This window comes from Aedes albopictus, chromosome 1, assembly GCF_035046485.1.
Source record: "Aedes albopictus strain Foshan chromosome 1, AalbF5, whole genome shotgun sequence".
In the NCBI taxonomy this organism is placed as follows: Eukaryota; Metazoa; Arthropoda; class Insecta; order Diptera; family Culicidae; genus Aedes; species Aedes albopictus.
Window position 1 is genome coordinate 128072639 of NC_085136.1, and position 11218 is coordinate 128083856.

Here is an 11218-nt window from a genome sequence, read left to right on the forward strand (position 1 = left end):
AAAACGATAGACTTTTCAGGATGCATTCAAGTAATGGCTGCGTTAGTGTGTGATTAGATTAGATTAGATTAGATAAATATTTGTTAGATTTAAAATGCCATACTTATTTATTGAACAAGGTAAACCAATATATCGAAAATTTCTGCAGATAAAGCTAGCTGCTGATGCATTATAATCAAAAAAAAAAAAAAAGAAAAGCTGTTGCAATACTTCAATAATTCCGGGTACATTTAAATTATTTCACAGAATTTTATAAAAACCTTAGATTTTTGATGGGATTACAAAATTTTCAAAAACGGTTTGTTAAGAATGTAGTGAGGTAAATTTCAACAAACCTAAGTACAAAAATATATTGTTCAGGACTAGGCTGATGATGCATCGATGATGATGCGTTCGATCATTATGTCTTGAGAAAAGCTTGAAGGTCTATCTTTCACATAATTTTTGGATGACTCTTTCGTCCAACAATTGAAAAAGAAGTGCCTTTGGTGCAAAAACTTTATAAAAAATGTCTGAATGTCGATTTAAAGTTACTTACTTTCTCATAATTTTCCATAAAAGACAAGGTATTACACAGCTCCAATAAAATCATTTTTAAGATGTGATCTACTTGCACATAACCGAAAATATGCAAAAGTAAATATTCTGTGATAGTGGCGTTAGTAAAATTGTCGTCCCGAAATCAGAATGCAACATAAAAACCCTAATTTTTGAAATATTTACTTACAATTACAAGCTGTTGGTAGAATCGAAAACTGAACTGGAGTATAGGAAATCCAATCATCTATTTTTGAATCTTAACCAAGAGTTTCTCAAATCTCCGAGAATTCAAAAATTTGATAAAAATCAAAATGTTTTAAGGGGATACCAGAATTCCAAGAATATTCGAAGGTTGGTATAATTTTTGGAAAAAATGCCGTGCAGCAATACTTCGAAGATCCATCAAATAAAAAAAGACGTTCCGATATTGAATTACATGGTTTGGCTCAAAACCCTGCGGCGCACCAGCGAAGTGTTCACGGCGCACCAGGCCGCCGCGGCGCACAGTTTGGGAAGCACTGCCATAAGCAATTAGAATAGGAGTATTAAAGTTTAAACATAAAAACTTTCAGTATGCAATCTACGAATTACTCCGTTACCACGCAACGCAACGTGCAACATGGGTTTTACCGATTGTATCGAGACGAATTTTCTCCGATGTTATTCGCAATTCGGATTTTTACGAGTGGCTTATTGGGCATACGCCAACACTCCTGTCTCACCGAAAAGCCATCGTACCAGCTCTGTTTAGCGTCGCAACCAACACTGGGACGACCACGCTGATGGGGCTACCACCTTGGATCTTGTTGAGCGTGATGTAGCATTTCTTACTCAGCCGCTGGATGCCAGAACAGACGCTGTTTGAGCCGCACCTCCTTTTCAAAAAAAACCCTCGGGTCGAGCCTCCTCAATGTAGTCAGAATGTAGCTGAAGCCAGGCTGCACTACCAGCTAAGCACACAACTCTTAGCTGGCGGTCTTTGTCATCGCTTGACCCGTGGTAGCATGAGGTAGGAACTTATCAGGATCAAAGCTAAGCTCCTTATCGACTCACCGTTTTGCAGCCCAATTCAGTAAACCACCACGTTTCTCACTTTCAGTAATAAATTTGATTGCTTCTGAAGCCAATGTTAGCCAATGAAGGCATATAGCTACCCATCTGGGTTAAAAAGCACCGGCCAAAGAGCAGCAAATTTTGCTTCGTTTGGGGAAAACACTTCCTTTTCCAAGCACTGATTTTGGTCTAACATCAGTAGTTATGATCCGCATTTGGGTATCGTGTGTCTGGCACGAAGACATTCTATGCACACGGGGGTCTTGGAAATTTGCATTACGAAAAGTTTCTGAATTGACCAGGAATTGAACCCGGCACTCAAAGCATAGTCTTGCTGAAAACCCTCGAGTTAATCGCTTCAGCTATATAAATCTTCGTCCTACTACGATATCACCTGGAAAATGTGCCTTTAGTAAAACTGTAAAATTAGGTAAGATAAAAGGCAGATGCAATAATATCAGTTTTGGGAGCACCCTGAAAACCTTCCATAGATTTTCGTGATAGATATTGTAATGCTTAGGGTGATTTACTCTACGTGCATCGCACAATACAATTTGAATTTCAATCATAAACACTAACTATCATCAGTATATGTGTCTACATCATCCTCTACATTACACAAACCTAGGTGCATTGTAACCCAATCGGAAGTGGACGCCGCAGCAATGTTGTGGTGTAGAAGCCCCATGACGGCTGAGTGAATCTCGTCGCTTTGGAAATTGAATCATACGGCTCGCCGGTCGGTGTCGATTGGATTTGCCATCCCCGTCGCCTTTGTCGTTGAGCACCCGACCCGCACCGGTGTGTGGTTGGCCTCTGTTGGTGGTGCAGCGAAACGATGACGACGACGTTGATGGCTCGATCCGCTCCCCTGCGGCTGAATCCGGCTAGACACTGCAAATGTGATTAAATTATTTTTATTCCACTTGTTTGGTTACGCCAGCCATCATCATCAGCTACATCATCATCGCAGCGCAGCGCTGCCACTGGCTGGTTGCATCGCACTCTAAGCCAATGCGATGCACTCTGGTCTGACCCAGCAGCATACACGCGGTAGGGAGTGCAGCTGAAGGAGTTACTTTGTACCCTGACATGATAGAACCGGTAGTGAACCCTGTGTCTGTCTTGTGGAATAAAAATGAACTTTGCCGAAAGCATCAGTAGGTCGGCTCCAGGTGTCAAACGACCCATGCGGGGACTGAAATTGATGCTCGAGCGCAGCCTACAAGATACTCTCTGAAATCTTATGCCACCGTCTATACCCGATTGTAAGATTGATCGTGTGGCAATATCAGGCTGGATTCATGGATGAACGCGCTACAACGGATTAGATGTTCGCCATCCGCCAAGTGTTGCAGAAATGCTGCGAATACAACGTGCCCACACATCAATTGTTCATCGATTTCAAATCGGCGTATGATACAATCGATCGAGAACAGCTATGGCAGATTATGCACGAATACGGGTTCCCGGATAAACTGATACGATTCATCAAGGCGACGATGGATCGAGTGATGTGCGTAGTTCGAATATCAGGGACACTCTCGAGTCCCTTTGAATCTCTCAGAGGGTTACGGCAAGGTGATGATATTTCGTTCTTGCTGTTTAACTTTGCTGTAGAGGGTGTAATAAGGACGGCGGGGATAAACATGAGTAGAACGATTTACAAGAAGGCCGTTCAGCTGCTTGGTTTCGCTGATGATATTGATATTACAGCTCACAAATTTGAGACGATGGCGGAAACGCTCATCCGACTATCAGGTATCAGTAGGTCGGCTCTAGAGGCACGTTCTCCTCCATTTGGGAAATTTGTGCCATCGCCATGAACACGAGCCTATTCATCATTTACCTGACGGAGAAGGGAAGGAAAAAGGATAGGAGATGGGAAAGGACAGGTAAGGGAATAGGATCGTCATACTCGCAAAAGCGTAATAACGCATAAGCGTGCCACATTGGGTTCAAACAGCGCCCTGAGAAGGGCACTGTGATATTGCATAAAGCGTAAAGAGAGCCTATAGCTCTTTACCACAGCGGGTCAAGAACAACAGAACGTCCTGAAGATTCAGGTTTCTGAAGTCAGTTTCACTTAATAAGTGTTTCCCGAGTACTCGGAAACGCAATTGCGCAAAAGCTGGACAGTTACATATTAAATGATACGAAGTTCCATAATCGGATTCACAGTTATCACATGCAAATGAATCAGCTTGCTGAATATTCGCCATATGATAACTGAGTCGGCAGTGGCCAGTCAATGCTTTGACCAGCATGCTGCAATTCTGCTTTGACAGATTTGTTAGATACTTTGCCACCCCTAGAGATGGCTCAGTACAATACAATTTTGTTTGACGACATGACTCCAAACTATTCCAGTATTGTTTGTGCTGAGTGGCAGCCCAGGTGTCAATCTGAAGCTTCACCCAACACTTGGATACCGGAATAGCTGGCTCAGGGCCAATGAAGTCATGTGATGCTCCAGTGCGAGCTAACTCATCAGCCAATTCATTTCCAGCGATGGAAGAATGGCCAGGTACCCATACAAGGTGAACAGCGTTTGCTGAATTCAGCTCCTCAATTTGAGTTCGACAAGCGATAACTATCTTCGACCTGGAGTTGGCCGAAGCAAGTGCTTTAATAGCAGCCTGGCTTTCTGAACAGAAGTATATTACTTTGCCCATTACGTGCTGCTGAAGTGCTGATTGCACTCCGCACATAAGAGCAAAGATTTCGGCCTGAAAAACGGTGCAGTGTCTGCCAAGTGAATAAGACTGATACAGCCTTAGCTCACGAGAATAAACACCAGCACCTGCTCGACCTTCTAGAAGGGAGCCACCAGTGTAACATACGATGCCGTCTGAAATACTTCTCTCCAGATAACCAGATGTCCACTCTTCCCGGGAAGGGAATTTCGTGGAAAATGTCCTATATGGAAAATTACAAGCAATTGTAAGATCACTTGGAGCAAGGACAATTTTGTCCCAATTCACCAAAAGTGGAAACAACGAGGTGTGTGTTGAACTGCGGTTCACAGGAGTTTCCTCTAGTAAACCGAGTACCCATAGACGGTAAGTGCAAGAAAGTGCTTCTTGTTTGAGATGAATGTGTAGTGGGACAACGTCAAAGAGAACTTCGAGCGCTGCCGTAGGAGTTGAAGAGAACGCTCCAGACATCGCCATTAAGCACATCCTTTGGAGATGGCCTAACTTTGATTGGACCGTTCTCACTTCGCCCTTTTGCCACCACACAAGACATCCATAGGCCAATATTGGCCGAACAACAGTTGTGTAGATCCATTTGATATACTTGGGTTTTAGACCCCAAGTTGTACCAAAGGTTCGCCGGCATTGCCCGAAGGCCATACAAGCTTTCTTGATTCTGAACTCAACATGAGGTGTCCAGGAAAGCTTGGAATCAAGAATGACTCCAACGTACTTTACCTGTTCAGTCACATTGACTTCAGAATCAAAGAGACGTAAAGTTCGAACACCATTACGGTTTCGCTTTTCCGTGAAAAGTACAATAGATGTTTTACTCGGATTTTCCGAGAGGCCATATTGGCGACACCAACCCTCAACTACCTGAAGAGCGTTTTGCATCAGGTCGAAAAGGGTGCTGATGCACATACCGACTAACAATGTTAGGTAGTCGTCGGCAAAACCATAAGTAGGAAAACCGCTATTATTGAGTTGCCTTAATAGCGTATCTGCTACGAGATTCCATAAAAGTGGTGATAAGACTCCCCCTTGGGGGCATCCACAAACACTCAATTTCCTAATCGCCGCTTGACGCAATGTCGAGAAGAGATGTCGGTTTTTGAGCATTTGGTGAATCCAATTGGAAATCATTGGAGATATACCATGACCCCGTGCGGCTTCCAATATGGCATCGAAAGGCACGTTGTCAAAGGCACCCTCGATATCTAAGAAAACACCCAAGCAGGATTGCTTTTGAGCGAATGCCTTCTCGATATCGTAAACAACTTTGTGTAAAAGAGTCACAGTGGACTTTCCAGATTGGTAAGCATGTTGGTTCACATGAAGAGGCACATTGGCCAGATAAACATCACGGATGTGATGATCCACAATGCGTTCTAAGCATTTCAGAAGAAAAGAGGTCAAACTGATAGGTCTGAAGCTCTTTGCTTCTTCATACGACGCGCGACCCACTTTCGGAATAAACTTCACAGTAATATCCCGCCAGGATTTGGGAATATATCCTGTAGCAAAACTGCAAACAAGTAGTTGTTTCAAAACATGTTTGAAATGATCAAATCCCTTCTGAAGCAAAATAGGATAAATCCCATCTGCCCCAGGAGATTTGAAAGGAGCAAAGCTATTAAGTGCCCATTCAATCGATTCTAAAGTTTTGATACTCCGAGCCGAAGCTAAAGAATCATAACTACAAGAAAAGACATCAGGTTCATCCGAAGATGTAATATCCACACGTCCGGGGAAGTGTGTACTGAATAAACATTCTAAAACTTCCTCATCAGAGGAAGTGAAATCACCATTTGGCAAACGAAGTTCGTTCACTTGAAAATCCTTAGATTTTGCAAGGATTTTGTTAAATCGACTGGCTTCACTCAGACTGGAAACATTTGTACAAAGGTTTTTCCAGCCGGATCGTTCAGCAGACCGAAGAGCTTTCTGGTATGCCTTGCGAGCCGACCTGAAAGCTTCCGATCCAGCCGAACGTCGTCTGTTCCAACTCTTTCTACATTGTTTCCTGAGCTTCGCCAGATCGGAGTTCCACCAAGGGGTTCCTCTTGTGGTCTTCACAGACCGCAGAGGGCAGGCTTCTTCAAAAGCTTCCATGATGAAGGCCGTTGTAGTATCAACGGCATCATCTAAATCACTTGGAGTGTCAATTGATGGTGAGTATCCATGAAATTTGGCTGCAACCAAATCGGTAAGGGGCCGTTCATAAACCACGTAGATTTTTTGGGGGGAGGGGGGGGTCTGGCCAAAGTCTACGCTCCATACAAATTTAAATTTTTTTGTATGGACCAAAGTCTACGAGGGGGGAGGGGGGGGGGGGTCTAAGATGGCTAAATTTTGGTCTACGTGGTTTATGAACAGCCCCTAAAGAGATCCCAGTTGGTTGACCGGGGATTCCTGAAACGCAAAGTTTGCGAAGTAAAATTCACATGTTCAAACAAGATGTAACGATGGTCAGATAAAGATTCTTCATCTGACACATGCCAATTGGTCAGCTCATGACTAATTCTGCTAGAGCAAAGCGTTATGTCTAACACTTCCTCTCTACCAGATACCATGAAGGTTGGGCGGTTGCCTATGTTAAGTAATCCAAGATCTGTACTACTCAAGTATTCCATCAAACTGGAGCCTCTCAAATTGATGTCTGAGCTGCCCCAGATTATATGGTGAGCATTAGCATCACTACCAACAATTAGCGGAAGGCCTTTTGAAGTGCAGTATGCAATGACTTGCTTGAAAGCATCCGTAGGGGATGGTTCATCATGCGGTAAATAAACCGAACAATAAACGTATTTCCTGTTGAGGTTTCCAACAGATACATCTATTATGATAGCACATACATCTCTGGTAGTTAGTTCAGAGATGAGTGTAGCAACGATTGCGTTGTTGACAAGCACACATGCTCGAGGCATGACACGTGAGTTTGCCATTTCATTTTTACTGAAAGTAGCAAACACCGGATTCACAAGGTTTCCTAAATAGAAATTCCCCTTACGAAAGTAAGGTTCTTGGACTAACGCCACTTGGGCTGTACCATTTTGCATAAGTCTACAAAGATTGATCGTTGCTGTTCTTTTGTGCTGAAGATTGATCTAAGCTATCCTAACCGTAGCCACTACCCAAACTAGGCAAGATTAAACTCTTAACAATCACAGCACAAAAAAGAACAGCAACAATAAAGCCAGATCGGTATCGAATTGAGTGCGCCAAAGGCGAGGATGCACAGAATACACTGTGTAAAACGCATAATGCGAAACCATATAGGTGAAAATCTAAACTAATTAATAACATCTTCATAATCCCGCCCTTATTCAGCCTCAAGAATGAGATCGAAGAAGGGCAGCTGATTGTCTCGGAGAAACACAAGGTCCACCGCGCTATTGCTCCGGTTAGCACAGTAAGGGCAAATACTGTGGAGGGTGCCCTGGTACTCCACAGGCTCCGTTTGCGGTTAGGTTTTTATTAGACCCCCCTAGCCATTCATTCCTAGGCACGGTAAGCATAAAGCCGCATAACACCATGAATTAGGGGTCACCTGATTAGTGGATTCCTACCACTGGAACAGGCGGTCCGTAGTGCTATTCTTAGCCAGTTGAACTAACCGCTACCGACACTACACAGCTATCTAGGCTGATCGGGAAAAGAAGTTGATATTGGTGATCAACTTCATACGGGCCCGAAAAGCCGCTGATCAAGGCGACGATGGATCGAGTGATGTGCGTAGTTCGAGTATCAGGGACACTCTCGAGTCCCTTTGAATCTCTCAGAGGGTTACGGCAAGGTGATGATATTTCGTTCTTGCTGTTTAACTTTGCTGTAGAGGGTGTAATAAGGACAGCGGGGATAAACATGAGTAGAACGATTTACAAGAAGGCCGTTCAGCTGCTTGGTTTCGCTGATGATATTGATATTACAGCTCACAAATTTGAGACGATGGCGGAAACGTTCATCCGACTAGGAATAAAGCCAGGCGAATCAGTTTAGTCCATAATCTGTCGAAGACAAAGTACATGATGGTAAATGGCTCTAGGGACTGGTAGTAATTACCACGCCTGTCACCCCGAATTTCTATCGACAGTGATGAAATCGATGTGATTGAAGAATTCGTGTACTTAAGCTCACTGGTGACCGCTGACAAAGCACCCGAAGAGAAATCCAGACACGCATTGTGGCAGGAAGCCGAGCTTACTTCGGACTCCATAGAACTCTACGATCGAATAAAGTTTGTCGTCACACGAAGTTAACTATCTACAAAACGATGATTAGACCGGTAGTCCTCTATGGGCACGAAGCATGAACCCTACGTGCAGAGGACCAAAGCGCCCTTGGAGTTTTCGAACGGAAGGTGCTGCGTACCATCTACGGCGGAGTGCAGATGAAAGATGGGACTGAACCACGAGCTGCATCAGCTGCTTAGAGAACCAACCATGGATTATGCAGATGTTCTTAACTTTCAAATGGATACCTTAAATGAAGGTCCGTTTTGAGACCCTGGGGTCCATTGGAACCCATCATATATTCTCGCGTATCTCGTGATCGTTACTTTTTAAAGGGTGATGTTTTCAGCAAAGATTTTAGGTGTGTCAAGGCCTATCTAGTGATAAACAATTTAGTATGCACAGTAAATTTCCGCTAGGCGGCACTAGAGAGCATTCCAAAATGCCCTTAACCAATAGGATAGAGCTACCTAAGCAAGCGCTTTATACAAAACTAGCTGTCCCCGGCAAACTTTGTCTTGCCTACTGCGTTTTTTGACGTTTCAAGTCCCTAGCCAAGCGCCCAAGTCCCCGTTCAAAATGTATGAAAACCCGATTTTCAAAAACTCTCAATTTGCCCATGTTTTTGGCCTCATAAACCTTCCTTGGGTGAGAACTAACAGAACAAAACTTAGACGACCCAATTTGGACCATCCGTTCACAAGTTATGCGCGGTCCCACGTATGCCACTGCATTTTTATATATATAGATTAAAAGTTGTTACGTGGGGTTGGGAGGCATTCTGAAATTGTCAAATTTTGCGTTACGTATTATCTGAATGAACCCAAAGAGACATCACATAAACACACGTAACACTGAAGAAATTTACATCTCACATATTGCCTACTTGTACAATTAGTGTCTTCGGCAAAGTTGTTTGGTTGGGCAAGGGCTTACAGATAATGGACCGTTATACATTCATATGAATAATTCTGCCAAAGACATCAACTTATAATATTTTCCCTCGATCGAGATATCAAAATTAAAAATGTATAATATTTTTTTGAAATGTGGTACGTACACTCCCGTTCAAAAGTTTGGGGTCACCCCCTCAAAAACATGTCATTTTTTTAGGCCCATATCTCCGCCAATTTGCGTCCGATTTCAAAACCCTAGGTTTCATTCAAAAGATAATAAGTCAAAGAAACTTTGAACATGATTTAAAAGAAACTTTTTCAAAAAAATTTGTATGTAAACTTAACCCAAAGTTGCCAAATTTTCTAAAAAAATAAATATAAGCTTACGGCAGTGTCGCTGGAAGTTGGGTCGACCAAATTTTAAGATGAGAGCGGTAATATAACCTATTTTCTATTAGCTTTCAACTGCTTTTTACAGAACTTAGCTAAAAAATCTAGAAAAAAAAAGTTATTAAGTAAATTAATCCTTGATGTCATCGACCAAAAGTTTGGGGTCACCCCTCAATATGATGTATCGGCCAAAAGTTTGGGGTCACTTTCGTTAAACATGGAAAAGTGATTTTGTGATATCTTCGTCAACTATAGTTCAATTTTAATTCTGTTTGGCTCATTTCAAAGATAATTAACCAAATTTACGTTTGATGTCTTCAACTTAACGTATTTAACGATTTTCGTATATAAAAATGATTTGTAAAGTAAGCACATTTTACCACGCTTCAAAAAATGAGGCAACTTTACGTTAAGTTTTAGTATGTAAATTTCAACAAATATGTGTGGTTCAATGTCTATGCACTAAGTATCATTCATTTTGTTTCAAATAAGAAGAATTGAAATTGAATGAAAGATGACAAAGATATCAACAAATCACTTTTCCATGTTTTACGATAGTGACCCCAAACTTTTGGCCGTTACAGCATTTTGAGGGGTGACCCCAAACTTTTGGTCGATGACATCAAGGATTAATTTACTTAATAACTTTTTTTCTAGATTTTTTAGCTAAGTTCTGTCAAAAGCAGTTGAAAGCTAATAGAAAATGAGTCATATTACCGCTCTCATCTTAAAATTTGGTCGACCCAACTTCCAGCGACACTGCCGTAAGTTTAAATTCATTTTTTAGAAAATTTGGCAACTTTGGGTTAAGTTAACATACAAATTTTTTTGAAAAAGTTTCTTTTAAATCATGTTTAAAGTTTCTTTGACTTATTATCTTTTGAATGAAACCTAGGGTTTTGAAATCGGACGCAAATTGGCGGAGATATGGGCCTAAAAAAATGACATGTTTTTGAGGGGGTGACCCCAAACTTTTGAACGGGAGTGTAAGTCTTATCCATATGCTGCTATATTTTCTCCACCTGGTAAATCTAATCTGGTGTAAATTATCTATCAAATGGGAAGTTTTGGTATTGTTTTTTCTTTTAATGCTCAACCACTTAACCTATTTTACAGCTCTTTTGTCCACTAGAGCCCCGGCAGTTTTTGGTATTGTTAACATTGAATACTGTTATATTTTGTCAATGCATATTGCATCAAGACATTCACCTCAATAAAAGTTTCGTCGCTGGAGGTATCTAGGATACTGAGTGCTCGGCTGAGTGGATATGTATTTTTAAGCGCTAGCTTGCAGAAAAACAATAGAATAATTTTCATAACCAAATAGATCTTGATGTACTAAACACTTTTTCCGAAGACACAAACATTCTATACATTCAGAATATATAGATATTCATGCAAAATATAT